This window comes from Argiope bruennichi, chromosome 1 (assembly GCF_947563725.1).
Source record: "Argiope bruennichi chromosome 1, qqArgBrue1.1, whole genome shotgun sequence".
NCBI lineage: Eukaryota > Metazoa > Arthropoda > Arachnida > Araneae > Araneidae > Argiope > Argiope bruennichi.
Window position 1 is genome coordinate 121,633,915 of NC_079151.1, and position 20,149 is coordinate 121,654,063.

The 20,149-nt window shown below is 26.9% G+C and overlaps 1 long non-coding RNA gene across 1 annotated transcript in view; it reads right to left on the reverse strand.

The window, feature by feature from the left end:
* Positions 1–6,674: 6,674 nt before the first annotated feature.
* Positions 6,675–20,149, reverse strand: part of LOC129987273 (uncharacterized) — a 46,842-nt gene continuing 33,367 nt past the window's right edge. The window contains exon 3 of the long non-coding RNA XR_008785572.1: positions 6,675–6,804. This is a non-coding gene — a long non-coding RNA (uncharacterized LOC129987273). The remainder of the gene's footprint in view (positions 6,805–20,149) is intronic.

Sequence of the window (20,149 nt, forward strand, 5' to 3'; positions counted from 1 at the left end):
ATCATATGACGTCAGTCACTTCACAAACGTATGTGTATATATCACCTAATTGCATGTCATTTTCCTCTTGTAAGATGTGCAATAGACTCCAAAATTAAATTGCCATGATGTATTTGGCGTGTATGACGTGGGCATGAATTTATTTCATTAAGGAAATGTATCTTTTCATCTTGCTTGGCTTTTTCAATTTCTAGCCATTTTGGAACTTTTTGTTTCATTTGCTAATTATTTAACTGGTAATTTATTTGAATGAATATACAAATCTAAAATATATGTAATTTTCCGCTTGCTCTTAGATCTAAAATATGTAATAATAATAATAAGCTGTATATTTTGCTAAATTTGCTGGGCAAATTGTTAATTTACTGTTATATTCAAACAACAATGAACTAATATCTTATTTCCAGAAGTTGGCAGACTGTGAGATGTCTTAATATTTTTCATACTCCAATTCTACATCCCCCATACCCTTTAATATTCATATTGGACTATTCTAAGAAGTCAGTTATAAAACCAAAAGGGGGAAGGCGAATTTAGACGTCTTTGATATATTAGGTTCTTTATAATTTATTTGAATGAATATACAAATATACAGCTTATAATAATAAGATGTATATTTTGCTAAATTTGCTGGGCAAATTGTTAATTTACTGTTATATTCAAACAACAATGAACTAATATCTTATTTTTAGAAGTAGGTGTCTTTGGCAGACTGTGAGATGTCTTAATATTTTTCATATCTCCAATGCTACATCCCCCCATGCCCTTTAAAATTCATATTGTACTATTCTAAGAAGTCAATTATAAACCCAAAGGGATTGGGGGGTGAATTTTTATTTTCATTGAATTATTTCATGTAAAAGACTTCTTTGATATATTAGGCTCTTGATAATTCAATTTCTTTTTAATAAACTTTTATGCAAACTAGCTTCACTATTCACTAGCACCTGATGATATTGCATTTTATTAAGAATATAGAATAAATTAAATGCTGCAAACACTTTCGATTTTATAACATTTTTCTGCTTTTTATATTCATAATCCTGTGGTTAGAATGCCACAAGAGCTTTAGGATTCCAATTTGATATCATGGCTGTACGTCTGATTAGGATTTTTTTTTTAATTTAAGAGGAAAATAGCATTACAAGGTATTTAAGTGTAATGAAATTATTTAAAATTTTTGCACATAGCTCAGACATAATTATCCTTTTAGTATCAGAAATGTAAAAAATTGAATTTCAGAATTGTACTTTCAGTATTGCCACTGTTGTTCAAAGTTCACATGAGCTGAACAATTATGTTCCTTTCTAGTTAATGGCTCATCTCTGAGAAATCCCCAGACATCGAATAATTTTTTTTCAAAGACTGATTATCAGTTGTCATAGTATTTTTTTTTAACTTTTAATAATTTTAATATCTGTCTGCCAAATTCAGTACTTTCCAATATATTGAAAAGCTCAGAAAAACTATGAATGATGTTTCTTGAAATTTTACCGTTTTATTATAGTAAAAACAAATAATCTTTTTGCCAAAATATTTCTAAAATTGAACTTTCAGAAATTTTTCGTTACATATCTCTACCAGTTATTTTTATTTATTTATTTGGCAAAAGTTAAATGGAATATATACATTGCAGGCATTCTTTATTCATATATTTATATTTTGGACTTTTAAATACTTTTGAATAGATGTATCGTAGAAACGCCTTCTATAAGATATTTGCATATCCTCATAGGATACTTGTATATACTCATAGGATTCTACAAACGTTTTCTATAAGATACTTGTTTATACTCATAGGATTCTACAAACGTCTTCTAAAAGATACTTGTATATACTCATAGGATTCTACAAACGTCTTCTATAAGATACTTGCATATCCTCATAGGATAGTTGTATATACTCATAGGATTCTACAAACGCCTTCTATAAGATACTTGTTTATACTCATAGGATTCTACAAACGCCTTCTATAAGATACTTGTATATACTCATAGGATGATTCTACAAACGTCTTCTAAAAGATACTTGTATATACTCATAGAATTCTACAAACGTCTTCTAAAAGATACTTGTATATACTCATAGGATTCTACAAATGTCTGCTAAAAGATACTTATATATAATTATAGGATTCTACAAACGCCTTCTATAAAATATTTGCATATTCTCATAGAATTCGACGAACGCCTTCTATAAGATGCTTGAATTTTTGATTTCCTTATATTCTCAAGTATGTATTAAAGCTTTAAGGTTAAAAGACAATAGCATTTTTACGAAATATATCATACAGCAAATTGAGTAACAAGTTCAGTTACTAATATTTTATTATTATTTGAGACAAAAATTGAACCTAAATGCTTTGTTGAAAAAAAAATTATGGTTATCATTTAATTTTGTTGTAATATTCTATGAAATTATGTATAGAGGAAGAGATGCGCTTGTATTATTCATATATATTTCATGAAATTTATCATTTATATCACAGATCAATTTCCATATTATTAAATTATTTCGTTTTAGGTTACAATTTTTTTCCTTCAGTACTTAACCTTTGGACAGTAGACGCCAGTTAAATGTGTTTCGTTCTTGTCTGTTTCCTAGTTATCTTATCTTTGACATTTACCTTCATTCTACCTAATTTTTACTAACAATTTTATCATCTTTATCCAAAAGATTTTATTTTAAACGTGTTGATTTCGGCAATGAAAACAAAAGAATTTTTTTTTTTTCAAAAAATATTAATACATCAGCCCATTCTGTTAATCTACCTTGAATTCTACTCTAAATAATTTTTTATCATTTAAGTATATCTTAAAAGTAATGCAATGATCTGAATTCATTTTCTAATGCATCATGTAAGCTGATTTTATTTAAAAAAAATACTTCAAAAAATTTTGATCTAATTCTAAATATAACAAATGTAAAATGGGTCAGTGTAAAGCAGTGATGAACGCTTGATGAATCATAAAAAGAAGTAGGAGAAAAAATATTATAAATTTGTAAACTCCCATCCCCGTCTCTTCACCATTTTATTTATTTCTCATATCGCAAGACCGAAATATTCACTAATCAAGAATTACATTTTTTTTTTATTTACGTATCGAAATTTTATATTAGCCAGTTGACAAGTATACTAGATTCTTCGGATTTATTAATCTCATCGAATTTTAGAATAAAGTTTGGTGCACATTTGGCAAAAACGATCATGGTATAAGTTTTCTGAGAATGTCAGTTGCAGAATTTCGTGTTGATTATTAGCATAAGTTAGAATTCTCGAATGGCTAAATTTTTGTTTGATTAGAAAAGTCTGTAATCTTCCCTTATTGTGTTAAATTTTATATCTTTAATTAAGCTTTACGGTTGAATCATTGTAATGGTTCTTCATAACATTTTTATTCTTACGAAATTTTGCGTATTTTTCTTTTTTATACCAGACAATATGTTGCTTAACGCGTTTTGTAATATTAATGTTTTTCAAAAAAAAAAAAAAAAAAAAGATATTAACTGTATTTTGCATTTTACTGAAAGTTTCAATTTATCCAGTGGATAGAAATTTAATTTTCTTATAATTTTTTTTTAAATATCAAATATTTTTAAACTGCTTCGTATAAATTTATGAAACTTAGGAAAATTTTTCAAATTTGTTTCAATACGATTTTAGTTGTCCTAAAATTTTTGTCGACTTAAACTGTTGCGATTTTTTTGTTTTATTTAAAGTAACCATCGACTTACAATCGTTTGGGATGGTGTTTGTTAATTTTTTATAGAAAATGATGTGTTATGATTTGTTATTTTTCTTTATTTAAGTGGCACGCTCTTCTTCTTTTTTTTATTATCCTTTATAATTCAAATTAAAAATATTTATTTATTTTTAAGTGAATAACAAACTATGAAAATTGAGAGGAATTGCTTATAGACAAAATCTCATAAACATTTGTTTCACACAGAAAAATAATCAATGTATTAATATTTCAAAGCATCAGAAATTTTAAAGATTCCTACTTAAAAAAAAAAAAAATCATTCCTTAAATTTGATAGCTTTTCACGCTTAATTTATTATATGAAGAATAGATTAATAAAAAAAAAAAAAACGACATAATTTTACTAAGAATTTTTTTTTTTTCAATTTCGCTGTTTTCAAAAAAAAAAAAAAAAAAAAAACTGATATTGAAATAAAATATTTTAGATTATTTTTTTTTTTTCTGTTTCAGAGACATTTTGAATTCAAGAAAAGAATAAAGCCAAATTTTAAAAATATAATTAAGGAGGGTTATTACTTTTGAGATCAAATTGCACATGCCCAATCGCTGCGCTAAGTACTTTCATAGTGTAATTTGCAGCCATATTTATAAAACTACTGCGTTTTACTTTTTGCTGACATTAACGCATGAACAATTTCATACTATGACCTAAAATTTTTACTTGCTCAAGTGATGGTACTTTCTGTATAAGATTCGATATGTGGAATGATATATTCGGATGTTTGAAGCGGTTGTCGTAATTATATTAAAAAAAATCTAGGAGAAGCATTCTTTTTGAGAGCATAAAGACGTCATTTTAATTCGCTGTCTATACAACTCATACAAATAGGAGTTTTAAGATATAATAAAGTTCCGTGAGAATTTCTGCCGCCAGTATTCCTGAACTTAATGCTTTATAGGATGTTCCTGTTTTGGCAAACTAATTGTAATATTAATTATTTGGTTGAGTGCAACTAATTAAATATCAATATATTTGATTAAAAATTACCGAAATTTAAGAATTTGATCTGTAGCAGTAAAGTTAGTGCAGTAAAAATGTTCCATGCGAGCACAGCTAATTATTAATTATTCTATATTACGAATAATATAAAAAAATTAATTTTGTTATTTTTGGAATAAATTATAAGAAGAATTTAATAATTTTTAATTAAATGTATTTTTTAGCCTATATTTAAGTCCCTTGATTTTAGATTTTATTGCCTCGTGCTTATGTGTGTACATACTCATATTAATATATATATATATATATATATATATATATATATATATATATATATATATATATATATATATATATATATATATATATATATATATATATATATATATATAGGAAATAATTTTCTAATTATTACTTTTAAAAACATCAATTAAGATTTCATCTTTTACGAGATGAAATAAAAATTCTTATAAACCTTTTCAGTGCTATTAAATATGTTGAGATGATTGCTAGTTTTCTGAGATAATAGTTTCTGCTATTATAACGCAATATTATTTCCCTTATTTCTAAGATCAATGCTTTTTTTTTTATTCAACTTGCCCGAAACGTCCTTTTTTAATTTCTGAGCTTACTGGATACTTGAATTCTTGCAAAAAGATTAGTTTCTAAAATGTAAAGATAAATTTTACTTTTCCGAAAGTCCTGTCTGAATTTAATTGCTAATTCAATATACCGCATTAGATAAAGTTTATTTATCAAGTTGGACAATGAAATGGAAGAAGCACTGTTTGTAAAGTTATTATAATAGTCCTAGCGGCCACTCTCGTATTGTTATAATCACTTTTTTTTGTCAAAGTTTTTTTAAAATTTCATCTAAATAAAAGCTAATATTCAAACATTCATTTATATACTTTACCGTAACTATTTTTATGATACGCTGCTAATTATTTTTCAGAATTAGAGTTTAATATTCTAAATTTTTTGTTAAGACATTATAACCTATTAGCTAATTAAAGTATATATATAGATTTTTGTAGAAAAAATTATATTTTTTTGTTTAGCGTTCTTCCTTAGAATAGAGTTTGATTTTTTAGAAAATTCGTGTTATGATTTTTTAAAAATTAAAATTTACCTAATTTGCAAAAGAGAGCTTAGAAAATATGAAATATACATGCTTCACCTTTGCAGTTTGTGAAAATTATTAAAAATATCTTTCAGAAACTTTTAAATCATTCCCTGCCAAAAGTATTTTAAGGTTTTGCGCTTTTTTAACTTATTTAATGGAATAAAAGTACTAAAAAAATATGAATTAAATCAACTGACTAAGATGCAGGCTGTAAATGGATCGACAATTAAAAAAATAATTAATCTGTTGTTTAAAAAGAAGCTGTTGATTTTAGCTGAATGTTTTAATGATAGTAAATCCTATTTTTACTCTATACACATGATTTGTTATTTTATAAAAGTTCCCCAAGATCTTTAATATTTCTAAAAAAATCAGGTGTATGCAAAATTGTGTTTAAGTTTAAAATTAATCACGGATTTAATTTTTTTTATTAATGTTTGCGATTTTATTAGCAAAAATTTTATGATAGTTAGCGATTTTGCTAAACTTTCTTCTGTTTGTTGATTGTAGCAGAGAATATAACAAAAAAGAGAGAGAGGCTTAACTATTTTTGTAAATAATATGCAATTCTTTTCTTCCATTGCAAAAATTCTGAAACTTGCTTTCTCTTTTCAGGTAGTCAGTCTGCCGTTGGGAATTGCAATTGCCTTTTCCTCATGAAGGAAGGATTGTTCGTCTGCTGCAGAACTATTCAGGAAAGTGATATCACCGTTACTTGTTGCTTTCTTCCTGAATTGGATTGCACTTTGTTACAGTAAACGGAATCGAATCTACATCCTCTCAGAATTTCTGGAAGTGAAGAAGATTAGTGACATAGTCGACCGAAATGGAAAGATCGATCTGGAGCATTTAGATTATTCATTTCAGTTGAAAATGGTTCTTCCGATTTTGCTGTGTTGTTTCTCTTCGCTGCAAAAATTATTTCAAGAATGTATTTCTTTTTATTCGAAATTACGTGCGAAACAGGATATTTCCTGAAATGAGGCAAAATTTCATCGTTATGTTCACACGTAATATAAATTGCAGCATTATATGTATTTATTTGAAAGAGAAATGCAAAAATTGCATCTGACTGATGCAGACGATTATATCAAAATAAATATATAAAAAATGTATTTACCATTGGATTTGAATAGTGAAACAATGTTTGTGAAGACGTCGATAACTGAGGGCGAATGAAAAATCTGCATAAAAATTTTTTTTCTCGAAATTTGCATGAAAAAATGCATTGATAAATCTCTTACACGATTTATATTTTTTTTAAAAAAAATTGGCTTGCATAATTTTAGTATATGGATCAATACAAATTATTAATTTAAGTACTGAATGCTTCTATTGTTTCGTATACACTTTAAAAAATATTGCTGAAAATACTAATCTAAGAAGATCAAATTTTAAAAAGAAATGTCCTCAATTTACTTACATTTTTAAACATTCGGATTTTGAATGCTGGATTTGGATTTTACCCAACAAAGAAATGAAGAAAAAGAAGCCTATGGATATATCTTCTATATATTGTTCGGCAAAATCTCTCGTCGGTACCTAATTCCTTGAAGATTCGCCGTAGCCTGTTTGTTGGTGATACGATAGACAATAGAGAAAAGACACGGGAAAGAGGTTAGTAGATATTTGTAAGTATATTTATTTCAAAAAGCATTATTCTTTTTCTTAATTAATAGTTTCCCCTGATTTTTAGAATCATCGGTTAGTGCTGTGAAAGTCTTATATAGATTTTCATTTAATGGATTTCTCGGTTATTTAAGTGATTCATAAAGTATGGGATTTTGTTTAGGTATAGATTATTCGACCTTTCTGTTAACATCAGAGAGAATTAAGTATATAAAAAATTTCACTTTATAAATTAAGGTTTCATTTCTTAATTAAATCATATAGTCTTTCCATAGTCATTTCAATTTATGCACTACAAAATTTTCATATTCAAATCAATCTAATTTTCAATTTTAAATGTGAAAAGATTAGGCTTCGTCTGTACTTACCTGTAAATATATAATTTTAATGACATTTTGTCATACATATCTTTTGGTTCGATGCTTATAAATTGGGAGGCTAGCTCATAATTTAATTGGGAATGATTTACTTTCAGCCATACAAAGTTTCGTGAAGGGATACTTATCGTATGAAAGAAAACTCCTGTAAAAAATATTAAGTCTTAAATTTGATCTTTTTTTAGAATCTTCTCAATATTAAAAACATACCGATTTTTAACTAAAAATTATCTTTCAAGGAAATAAATATGAATGTCGACAAATTTTTGCAAATAAAAATTCTAAAGAAATGCAGTTTGCATTAACGCACTTAAAGCTGATATATAATTTCTGTAAAATTCAAATTTTTTCATTCCTATATCAGATAATAAAATTTAAATTTCATTTTCTAGACGCGTGATTTTTATACTTTTTTCCTAATAAGCCAAATAATTTTGTTTTCCTTTTTTGCAGGAATGATTCATTAAATTAATGTTTATAATGCTAAAATTTTCTTTGCAACTGATAAATATCTTATTAAAGGATAAAAATTAAGATTATTAAAAAATGCGTGACATTATTTTATCAGTATTGTAGGTTTTTCTCTTCTTTTTTTTTAATCTGTAACTGTGTGTACCAACACTTTTCTCTTTCTCTACATTTTTCTGGAATTTAAAAATAAGATAATTGGAAAGTTACAGAAGTTTTATTATTATTATTTAATGAAAAATATAATAATCATAATTAAAAATAAAACTCTTATAAAGTTAAAAAATGATCATTTTTATAGCACATATCGTTTTACAATGTGATATACTTTTAAATAATGATGCATTATTTAGTTTGGTTACTCGCATTTATTTTGGCTTAATTGCATTATAGTGAAAATATTTCTCTTATAAACCAAATTATTTCCGAATTTTCATGATTTAATATTCAATTCTGGACAAAGGGTTTTTAATTGACTTCATTTTAATTTTCTATGCAAAGAAAACGAAGTTTAGTTTAAAGAAAACGAAGTTTTAATTTTTTTGTAGCAGGTGGGATTTCTTTAAATAATTTCTTAGTATTCTTCCTTTGTTTAAATGTTCCTTTTATCCTTTGTTTTATTTTATATAATCAAGTAATGTCAGCGAATATGTTGTAGAATCAATTTGTCATTCAAGATAATAGTTTTTAAATCTTTATAATCATTTTTTTCGTGTTTTTTTTTTTCCTTCTTCTGAAATTAGCTAGCAATGTTATATATATATATATATATATATATATATATATATATATATATATATATATATATATATATATATATATAGTTCTTGTTTCTCTACCTTTGCTTAAAAGTTATAATGAAGGATCTAATTATATTCTTTGAAACTTGGCTAATTCCAGTACATCCAGAATATCGGTATTCAAAACTAAAAACATCTCAGTTAAAAGTTTTTTTTAAACTACTAAAGTTTTTGCAGTCATTTTGAATTATATAATCGAAATCTATTGCTGCAGTTGAAACTCAATAGGAAAAAATTTCAGGCTATTTGTTGATTGATATGAAAACATCATTGAAATAACAATTTAATTTTTAAGGTATTTTATAAATTTATTAAACACCGAACAAAACTTCGATTTTAGTTATTTCATTCTGAATTAAAGAAAAAAATATTAATTAAAGAAAAAAAATTTTGAGACTGATCTTTATTGCAGTACTCCGAATTAAAAAACAACTACCCTGAAATGATACATTGTATAGATGAAACTCATGCTAGCATTTGACATCCTTATTACAGTCTATCCGTCTTTAAGAAAAGATGTAAAAATTTGTGAATGTGTGTGCATTAGCAAAAATTGGGTTGTTCAGAGTTTTTCAGATAACTTATAATAGCAATTGTATTTTACCAAGCATAATTTTATATATAAAATTTTTTAAAAGCATCAATATTTGAATTCAGAACTATAGAACTGATTTATGAAATGTAGGTTGTATATGCCAAACAATTTTTTAATTTTTTTTTAAATCTTTGATTGATATTTCCAAATTTTTCATGTTTTTTCCTTGCTAAAATTCTTTTATAATTGCAAATATGAATTTTTATAATTTCTGAGAATTAAACTTTTTAATTCAAAAAGGATTTTGTCATTTAATAAAGTTACTTTATTTGTTATTTAATAAAGTTGTGTAATAACCCTTCAAATTTCAACTATAGCTTCGTTGTTAGAATATTGGAAAAATAATGATTTAAAAAAACTACGTACAGAAAAACGCCTTTTTTTCAAATTTAAAAGCAATTAAACACTTGTGTTAATAAAATTCAGTTTGCAAACAGCCAAAAGGTTTTAAATATCGGATTAAAAAAGTAGTCAAATATAATTCTAAACAAGAACGTATCTTTGATAATTTTCAAGTATTTGATAATTTTCTACTGGTGTTTTATTCATCTAAATTTTCTCAAATTTAATTTTTTTTAAAAATACTGTATCTAGCGCAACTATAATATTTCCGTTATGAGCTTCTTAAACTACGAGTATCATTTTCTTTCTTTAGTCTGAAGATTATAAGGTATGAATCTGTAGGTGGTGATCTTAAAATGTCTGCTGATTTAAAGTTACAAAATTTTGTTTCAAATTATGCAAGTCAGCTGTTTCCTTGTGCATGAACAATATATTTTTTCTATAAAATATTTTTGCCTGTGATCTTGCTAAATCAGATGTTTATGCGAATAAAGAAAGATGTTGTATTTCATTTTTTTTATATTATTTAAAAAAAATTATTTTCGCGTAATTTTCCAAATAAATCAAGTACGAGATTTCTGCTACGATTTTTTAAATCTATCGCTAACAGAAAAGTTCATTCATTCTTGAACAATTAGTTTATGATAACCTAATTTAATCCAACAGAAATAATAATTTTATGGAAATTGGTCCACAAAGTAAAGATTTAATATGTATTTTGAAATGAGAAATTTATCAGCTTTTAAGAAAATTATTAATACTCGATATTTTTTCTATGTGAAGCCTCACAGCAGAAATGTGTTAGATTTTCCGGTGTTTTATTTGCTTCTCGATAGTTTGAAATAATTCTTTTAAAGCCTCTTAATAAGTATGAGGTTTGAATACTATGCAGTAGTAATGGATATTTGAGAGTACGCTTGAGGATTTGACAAAAAAGCAGGAGATACGTATATATATTCCACATATCTTCCTAAATGACTGGACGGTTTTAACCAAATTCAGAATTATTCTTTAAGGCAAGAGAAAGAATACTGTCGATTTCTCAAAATGCAAAAGTTTGTTAAATATTCAATTAATTAGTAATTAAAAGAAATTTTAATGTTTTTCTTCAATAATTTAAAGCTAATAATTTTAGAAGAAATATTTTAAAACCTTGTAAAACCATTGTTTTACCATTTCAATCATATAAATTTCATTTCCGCACAATATTTCTTAAAATTGTTTTTAATTTTTTAAAATTTAAGCATCTTAATAATTACTTTGAACTACTTTGTCATATTTTTCTAAAATATTTTTAAAAATTTTTAATACATATCTTTTTACAAGATTTTCATTTCTGCCATAAAGTGATTTAACAGTGTTTAAAAACAGGCACATATCAATTCGTTTTGTCGGAAGCAAGAAAAATAAAGCCCTTCCGAACAAATGAAAACATTCGTTCGCCTACAGCAGCCGTATCAGGCCATTAGAAATTTACCAATATTTTGCTTTCTTTTTCACTGAAACTTCAAAAGAAATTATTCTTTTAAAAATTTTCTCCTTCGAAATATGAACATTTTTGCCTTTTCAACGATATCCATTTCATTTTTGTGCAGTTTTTCATTCACTTGTTATTAGTTCTAATTTATCGCAGATGATTTCGAAATAAGGAATGGGACAATGTTAAAACTTTGAACTACCCTACCCCTATTGTTTTTTATTCTCTTTATTTAAATGGTTATACGTTGAAAAGAGTTTTGTATTTTATAATATTTTATATAAAAGTAGTTTCACCGTTAAAAATATTATATACGAAATGATTTTAATTCTGAGCCATGCTGGATATATCAGTTAGTAAACTGATAAAATTTATTACGAGATGAACTTCTTTTTCCTGTTTTCATATTTTTATCTATACTTATAATAAAGCTGTGTGTGTGTGTGTGTGTGTGTGTGTGTGTGTGTGTGTGTGTGTGTGTGTGTGTGTTGGCTCTCTACAGGCCAGACCATTCAACCTACAGCTATCAAATTTGGCACGTGTATACCTTGGAGGCCGGGAATGTGCACCTGGGGGTTATTTTTTCGAATTTTTAATTAGAATTTTATTTATTTAAAAATTAAGCGAAATTTTGGCGTGTTTCTGCTATAACTTCTGAAAATATTACCGCACAAAAAATATTTTTACATGAAGTTAAAAATCAAAAATTTATCTTTTAAATGATACCAATGTTTTAACCTTAAAATTAAATTTCTATTTTTAATGAATTTTTAAATAAATATTTTAACTATATTTTTCAACAATTTTTTTCGTACAAAATAAAAATAAAATTTAAGCTGCACGAGCACGTTTCGCATTCATGGGAAAAAATTAGCTTTTTTCAAAGTGTTGCCATCACATTGATTAAAGCTCCAACTAAAAATAAATTAAATCTTTTGGAAATGAAATCTGCAAAAATATAATTTTCGGCACGTGTCTGTAGGAAATGAAACAAATATGAAATATTATTTTTAAAAAAAATAAATTCAAGAAAAATTATTTTATGATCTTTTACACTCTCTATATTATTAATCCAATAAATCAGTTTTATTTTAAGGCAAGTTTTGTTTAATATAAACAGGATATCCATTCAAATCAGAGCCACACAGCTAATTTGTAAACCTTTAGTAAGACACAGATCTGCTAAAATGGTCTAGATGGAAAATGATTATATTTTATGTAACTTGATTCAATAAATGCTCTAATAAATAACGAATTTTTGATTTTACGTAAAGCTTCTGCTGTAGAAATCACGAATAACAAAATGTTCTTGAAACACTAATATTTTAAATAAAAAGAGTTAATTTCCAATCAACTAAATCAATCACTTAAACTGACTGATTTATGAAAATTTGAATATCACTATTCAATAAAAAAAGGATAATTTTAGATTTTCCATCGTTCGTTTCAAAGAAAATACGCCAATCAGCGCGCAGGTTTCTCAAGATTAATTGGCCTAAGATTATGAAAATGTTGAGTTTTTCTAAATTTTTAACATTCAAAACTTGAAAAATAAGTCTTAGTTGATCGTGGAAAATAGAAACATTCATTCATTTATTTAAAATTTGGAGTGTCCAGAATATTTCTCAGAATCTGATACCTTACTGCATTAAATTTAGACTTCATAATTTTTGAAATATATTTATAAGTTGGAACAAAATATTTTTATTGATTTCATTTCAATCCTTTTGAAAGCAAAACTAAAAACTGAATTTTATGCTGCATCTGAGGAATTTTTGTTGAATTATTGTTTGAGATATTACATAAATTATGAAAAATATTTTGTAGTTCTCATAAGACTTAAATACCGAGCGATTCTGTTTGCAATACTCATATTCAATAATAATAAAGATGATAAATAAAATAAAACGCTTGATTTTATTAAAAAATATCTTTATGTTAATTGCAATTTCATCATTTCCACTTTAAATTAAAGTTGAAGTTTTACCGGAAATGACAACAAATTAGCAAAATATATATATAGTAAATTGAACGAAACGATCTAAACAACAGTATAAGTTTGGTATGACTATCAAAATTTGAAGATTAAAAATGTTTTGTTTGAGAATCTATTAAGAGACCAGTTGCTTAAAATATTTAATTGAAAATTGTAGCGAGCGGTAATACTGGCGAACCGGCTGGTCGCCAAAGGTGGCTAGTATGATTAATAAGAATGCACTTTGTTTTTCACAATTTTAAAGAAGTTTTTCACAATTTCAAAAAGAAACATTAACTGAGAATGTTATATTACAATTTGGTTAGTTATTTTACATTGTATTATATTATATTTATAATATAATACAATGATTGCCATTCTTGATAACCCTTTAATGCATGTGTCAAGAACAAATGAATAATTTAAGTATCTATGATTTAAATGAAATTATTAAGTATATAAATGGGCTACTTCTTTTAAGGAGTTTTTTTGCAACTCTAAATCAGAAGTATGTTGGTTCTACTTTAAAAAAAAATGTTTATATACAGTTGGTATGATTTTCAAAAGACTGATGTACTGAAATATGATAAAATTTTAATAAACAATTGTGATTATTTCAGATTTAATCCTACCAGTGCACATTCATTTAAAAGTAATAAATTTAAAGTTTTTAAAAGATATATTTAAGGCAATAATTAAATTTTCAAACAAAAAAAATATTTTAAGTTTTGAAAAATCATACCTCCATTGCTTTGAATCTGTCTTGAATACTAATTACTATATAATAATAACCTATGTACGATATATGTGCATATAGGCAGATGTTTAATTAACAAATCTTTAATCGGCATCTAACATGCTAAATGAATATCAAATATAACATTATGAATCGAATTAAACTCATTGGAAGTTTTTTTACTAGTTTAATGACAAACAAAATAGTTTGGTCCTTTTCTTTGGAGTTCATTGTGTTTTTTAAAGAAAGTGAAATAACTTCCCACTTTTTGCAGCCTTCAATTAGCACTAGCCACTTTTAATTAATCAATTATGAATAATTCTGAATCTTAATATCGGTATCACAATTCACGTGCTCCTCAAAAGTCATTTCTGCTCTCACAAAATGCCACTCTTTTTTAATCTAGTATAGCCGAGTCTTTGAAACATATAAACGAAATACGGGATGCTAACAAAGTCTTCCTCTGATTATTCAAATTTATTATAAAAAAAATACTATAATTTGGATTATGGCTGTTCCGATATATTGTAAAGATATTTATAAATATTTTTAATAAAACCATTTGCAACAGTAAATTTCAAATTTGAATATCATTGGCTACTCGAAGAATATCACAACGGCAATCCAACTCTCGCCACGTATTCGCCAATATTTCTACTATCGCACAACATTTTTATCCTAACTTCGAATGTGTCAGTATCTTCCATACTTGGTTCTTTATGTAACCCCAAAGTTGACTCTGAACATTTATGGCTGTTTTGAATTGATGGAACTAAAAAACAAATTGGACTTACTCCTTCATTGACGCCATTATAATAACAAATGAATATAAAATCACTATTTCTGTATTACTTGCTCTATTTATAGGATTAAAAATAAATTAAAGAACATGACTATTCTAAATTAAAAATTTTACAGTATTCTAATCAACGAGTCTTTTGTAATAATATTTTGTAATCAAGAAAAGTGTATAATTGTAACTAATCGCTTGTGGCGATCAGCAGGTTCGCCAAGAATATTTATTATAATTAATTTTAGATACACTATTTAGATATAACTTCATAATTCCGTCAAATTGTCAGACATTAAAGGCGTTTTATTTTAATTGTTTTACTTAAATTCTGTCCTTTGTGTGTATGGACATTTCCAATGGAGACCAGTCCCATAACTTCATAACGATATTAAAAACATAAAACAGATATGAAACAAAATCCTTCTTCTTTAGTTTTTAACAATGGGAGAAAATCATGCTATTAAATATTTGATGGAACAATCTAAGTGATTTGAAATTCAGAGCAATATAATTTATTGTTGAAAATGAGACAATACAAATATATATTTTTAAATTGTCAAAATTTAGAAAAAAAAACTCGAACGACTTTTTAATCAATACTATTAAAAAGAGAATTTTTAAAGTTTTGAAACGGTGGAAAATTCATTTTAGTGCAATAATATCGGAAATTATTGCGAAAAAACGCCCACATTTCGCTTCGCTTTTAATTAATGGAATTTTTGTAAATATCACTCCGACGTGCACATTCTTACTCTTCGGGATACATTTGTGCCAGATTTAGTAGCTCTAGGTCAAACGGTTTGCACTGTTGAGGGCCGACACACACATAACATTCATCTTTATTAATTATAGAGATAGAGATGATTATGAATGATTTGGGTCTGCGACAAAACGATTTATGAATAAGAAATGCACAAACTATGCCCTGTTGTATTAATATATACTCTATAATCTTCTAAATTTTTATCAGTAGATCTCTCTTTAGTCTTCTAGTCATGAGGTGCTGAGAAACTCAATTAAACTTCTTACACTTTTTCATGTTGTTCCATTTTTACTGCTGGGACCACTGCAGTTTTGCATGCTTTATTAGAAATTTTAGTGGAAGCTATATTATTTACATTGATTCTTTAAGTGTTTTACAGTCTTTAAAATCGTTTCAAAATCATGCTCATCCAAATATTTTAAAGATTTTAGATTTATTTTATAAAATCATCTCTCGAGGCTTTACAGTTTTATTCTGCTGGATACCATCCCGTGTGGGAATATGTGGTAATGAGCAGGCTGATAAGAGTGGCAAATCCGCAACTCGTTTTTTAGAAACACCCATACCTGCATGCAATTTGAAGAAACTGGTGAAAAGCTTCTTTCTATAAACTGGCAAACTCAATGAGATTCGGAAACTCTAAACATACTTGCAAGCCTATCATAGAAAAATTTCCTTCTTTGAATTATCGAAAACATGACACAGTTTTAACTCGTCTGAGAAGCTTTCACACTAAATTCACACATAGATATCTGTTATTAAATGATCAATTGCCGATATGGCCACATTGTGGCTGTGGAAGAACAGTTTATCATATCCTTATTGAATGCCCGTATTTTAATGATCAACGCTTGTTTTACTTCAAAACAACAGCAGTGACTTTTCCATTGTTGCTTGGTAGAGATCCACATAAGAACATTTTTGTCTTTTTAAAATCTGTAGGTTTTTATTCCTTAATTTGAACTCACTATTATGGGTTCGTTATGACTTTTTGTAATTTATCATCGTTTAACCAATGTTTATTTTTTGTATCACTTTTATAGAAACTTTTTTTATTATTAAACTTTGAATTAGAAGTAAACTTGTTTGGCGCAGTATAACTTTCATATTGGTTCTTGTGCCATAAAACCTCAAACAAACCAACCAATCTTACAATTTTTGATCAAATTACGATTTTCTCAAAACATCATATTGAAATGGAAAATATATTTCTTTTGACAACTAGAGTAGTAAAAATGTTTTAATTCCTCTGCATTATATAGTAACACTTGTCGAATTATGCTCACAATAATTTTTGTATATAGTACTGTTCGCCTTTGATGATCCTTTAGTCCGTTGGATTCAATGGCTGCTGAAAATTTCGATTATATATTTTGTGTAACTTGATCTTAAGGGGTTTTTTTTTGGCGAAATCTTCAAATTTTGTAGGACGTGTAGCTCACAATATTTTAGAATCCTTACACCATTCTGTTCTCTATGCATTTACTTAATTTTCAATCAATATCTTTTTACATCGAATTATATCACAGAAAAAAACAGCAGTATTTAAAATTAGATGCATTGTAAAAAAGGAATTTCAGCATTACTTGGTTCGGAAATTAAACCTTAATTACAAGTAGAACAAAAAAAAAATTAAGTATGCTTTTTACTGACTGGAAAAGCTACTCAGAATGGAAAAAAATAAGCAGAATCTTCATATCTCGATAATCAAAAATGGGAAAGAAAACCAGGGTGAATTATTTGTAGTAACAATAACTATGACTTCAGTTTCATTTCAATGATGATATATACTGTTATAAAATATACTTTACATATTTTTTGAATTAATTAAAAACAGAAAAATTATTATTAAGCAAAAAATTGAAATCAATGAAAAAGTAATTTTTTGAATTTTAAAATGATATAAAAATTATTTTTATAACATTTTCAGGAAAAGGCCAACATTTCATTTTATGTTTGATTAATTGAAATTGTAATTAAAATTTCAAAAAAATTGCTCAGAGGTTCTTATTTCGAAGTGTATATGTACCAAGTTTGGTAATTCTAGATTAAACAGTCTAGCATGTGGAGAGCCAACAGATATGAACATTCATCTTCATTTTTAATAGATTGTGGATTAGTACGCTCTTGTTCTCGGTGCCTCATTTACAAGGTTTGCTACTTTCACACTTCTTACTGCAGATATTTTTTACTAACAGCTTTCCAGCATATATTAATCGTTTTGTATTTTCTTTATAAATGGTTTTCAATAATTTGTTTTTAATTCCATCTTTTATGTATAACAACTTATTCCGGATTTTGTGAGCGTAAAAGCGTAAATTATAAAACATTCCCGATGTTATCATGCTGTTACGATGCAAGAAAATGGTTCACTTTTTATATATATGTATTTGCTAAATATAAGAACAAATTTTGCAAACCAACTTTGATTTAGAATGGCGGGACATTTGCAATTATGAAGTAAGCATCCTTGAAAATTTTCTTTCCTGCAGTTAATTAATAAATTATCCGTGTCGACTTTCCTCGTCGCTTGTTATGCTTTCACGGCTTCTTGATTTGCTGGCTAAAAAAAAATTTGTCACAGACTTGCTAAATTGCTTTGGTTTGATTCTTTTCCCTGCAAAGAATTTTTTTTCACTGCAGTTACAGAACTGATTTAAATTCATATTTCAGCCTGAAAAATTTAAAAGTTAAGAGATCTATGTTTTTTTAATGCTTTTTGCAATTCCTTTGCATTTTAACTTTGCATAAAAAAATTTACATACTTTGCATAAAAAAATATTTTAGTACGTTTTTCATAGTGTGAATAGGAAATTCTTAAATAATTTTGACAATATTTTATCATACAAACTTTAAAAGAACTTTCTATAGTCTTTTAAATATCTCCTTTAAGTTACTTTTATTAAATACCTTTAATCGAATCTTTATTAAATCAAAGATAATCGTTATTAAAATAGAGATTACGTGTTTCCGTTTTTAATATTTGTCGTATTTTTAAAACGTCTTAATCAAATAATTTTCTTACATAAATTCTTATTGTTTTGTACCTGTCTATTTCTTTATTTTTTACGGCTCTTTGTACCCTGTTAATGCAACTGAATTTACTTATAAGATTGTGATAGATTACCGAAGAATATTTCATTGAATTTTTCAATTGAAAAGAAAAATTAAAGTATCGTTAAAAGAATTTAACAAATATTTTTAACTTTTTCTGTACAGTATCTTTTTTTTCAAACGGCGTTTTTATAAGAGAATTCTGCTAATTTCAATTAATTTTGTTATTTGATAAAATCTTAATATTACTGGTGTTTTTAAATTATTTTTGAATTTATAATAATTTTTATTTATTTTTGTATGTGAATATAAAAAGTACAATTGTTACTGCCCCAGCCAGGTAATGGGAACAGAAAAGAACTTCATGGTTGTTCTTAGTCATTGTTCTTATATAATATGTAGAGAAAACCTTCAGAAATTTTTTTAAAGACCTAATGTCCGTCACTAATATTAAAATTCTTTTGATCGATTTTTAAAAAAATCAGATTTAGGCATTCCCACATACTTACTTAATTTTTGAAATTTTTAATGATTTAATAAAAAATTTCTTGGTTGTTTTTATTGAGAAAACATATAAATTTCCTCCTTAAAAAGTGATAGCCTTTTTTCTAAATAACGGACCCTCCACTCTACCGCTTTTTATGTAATATCTTACGAAGGAAAGAAAAAAAGGTAACAGATGATTAGTGGCCGATACAGAGGTGATTCTTCTTAGCCCAGTCTGCACAGGCACTGTTGCCGCAGCCTTCTTATCACTGATGCATTATTATTTATCTCGTGAGCGTCCTTGACAACTTCTGAAAGGGGTCGGATTCCAGACAGACAAGACAGAAGCGACTGTTACTGATCCCGGTTTAGCGTCCGATAAGTGTTATCAGCTCGGCTGGGAATGCGCCATCAAAACTTACCACAGCTGTATCAACCCGACTGGAGCACCTGACATGGTAGCATGTATCTATTTCGTCGTGATAACAACTAAACAACGATTTCCTCCCTTCCTAGACAGTTTTTTATTGCCCTCTCCCACCGTACCTGTTTCCAATTTTTTTTTTCTCCTTCTCTCTTTGTCTTTTTTTTTTCTATTTCTGCTTTTTTTCCATGCGTCGGACCTGAGTTTTTGATTGGATGATATGGCATGGAGATATCCTCTTTGATTGGAATAGAATCGCTGCGTCTCTCTCTCTCTCTCTCTCTCTCTCTCTCTGAGTCAGTGTATACGTGTGTGCACATCGGCTTGTGTACTTAAGGGCGGGTCCAGTCCACCAGTTATGGCCTTTATGACTTGCTGGCACATAGTAATGGGACATTTG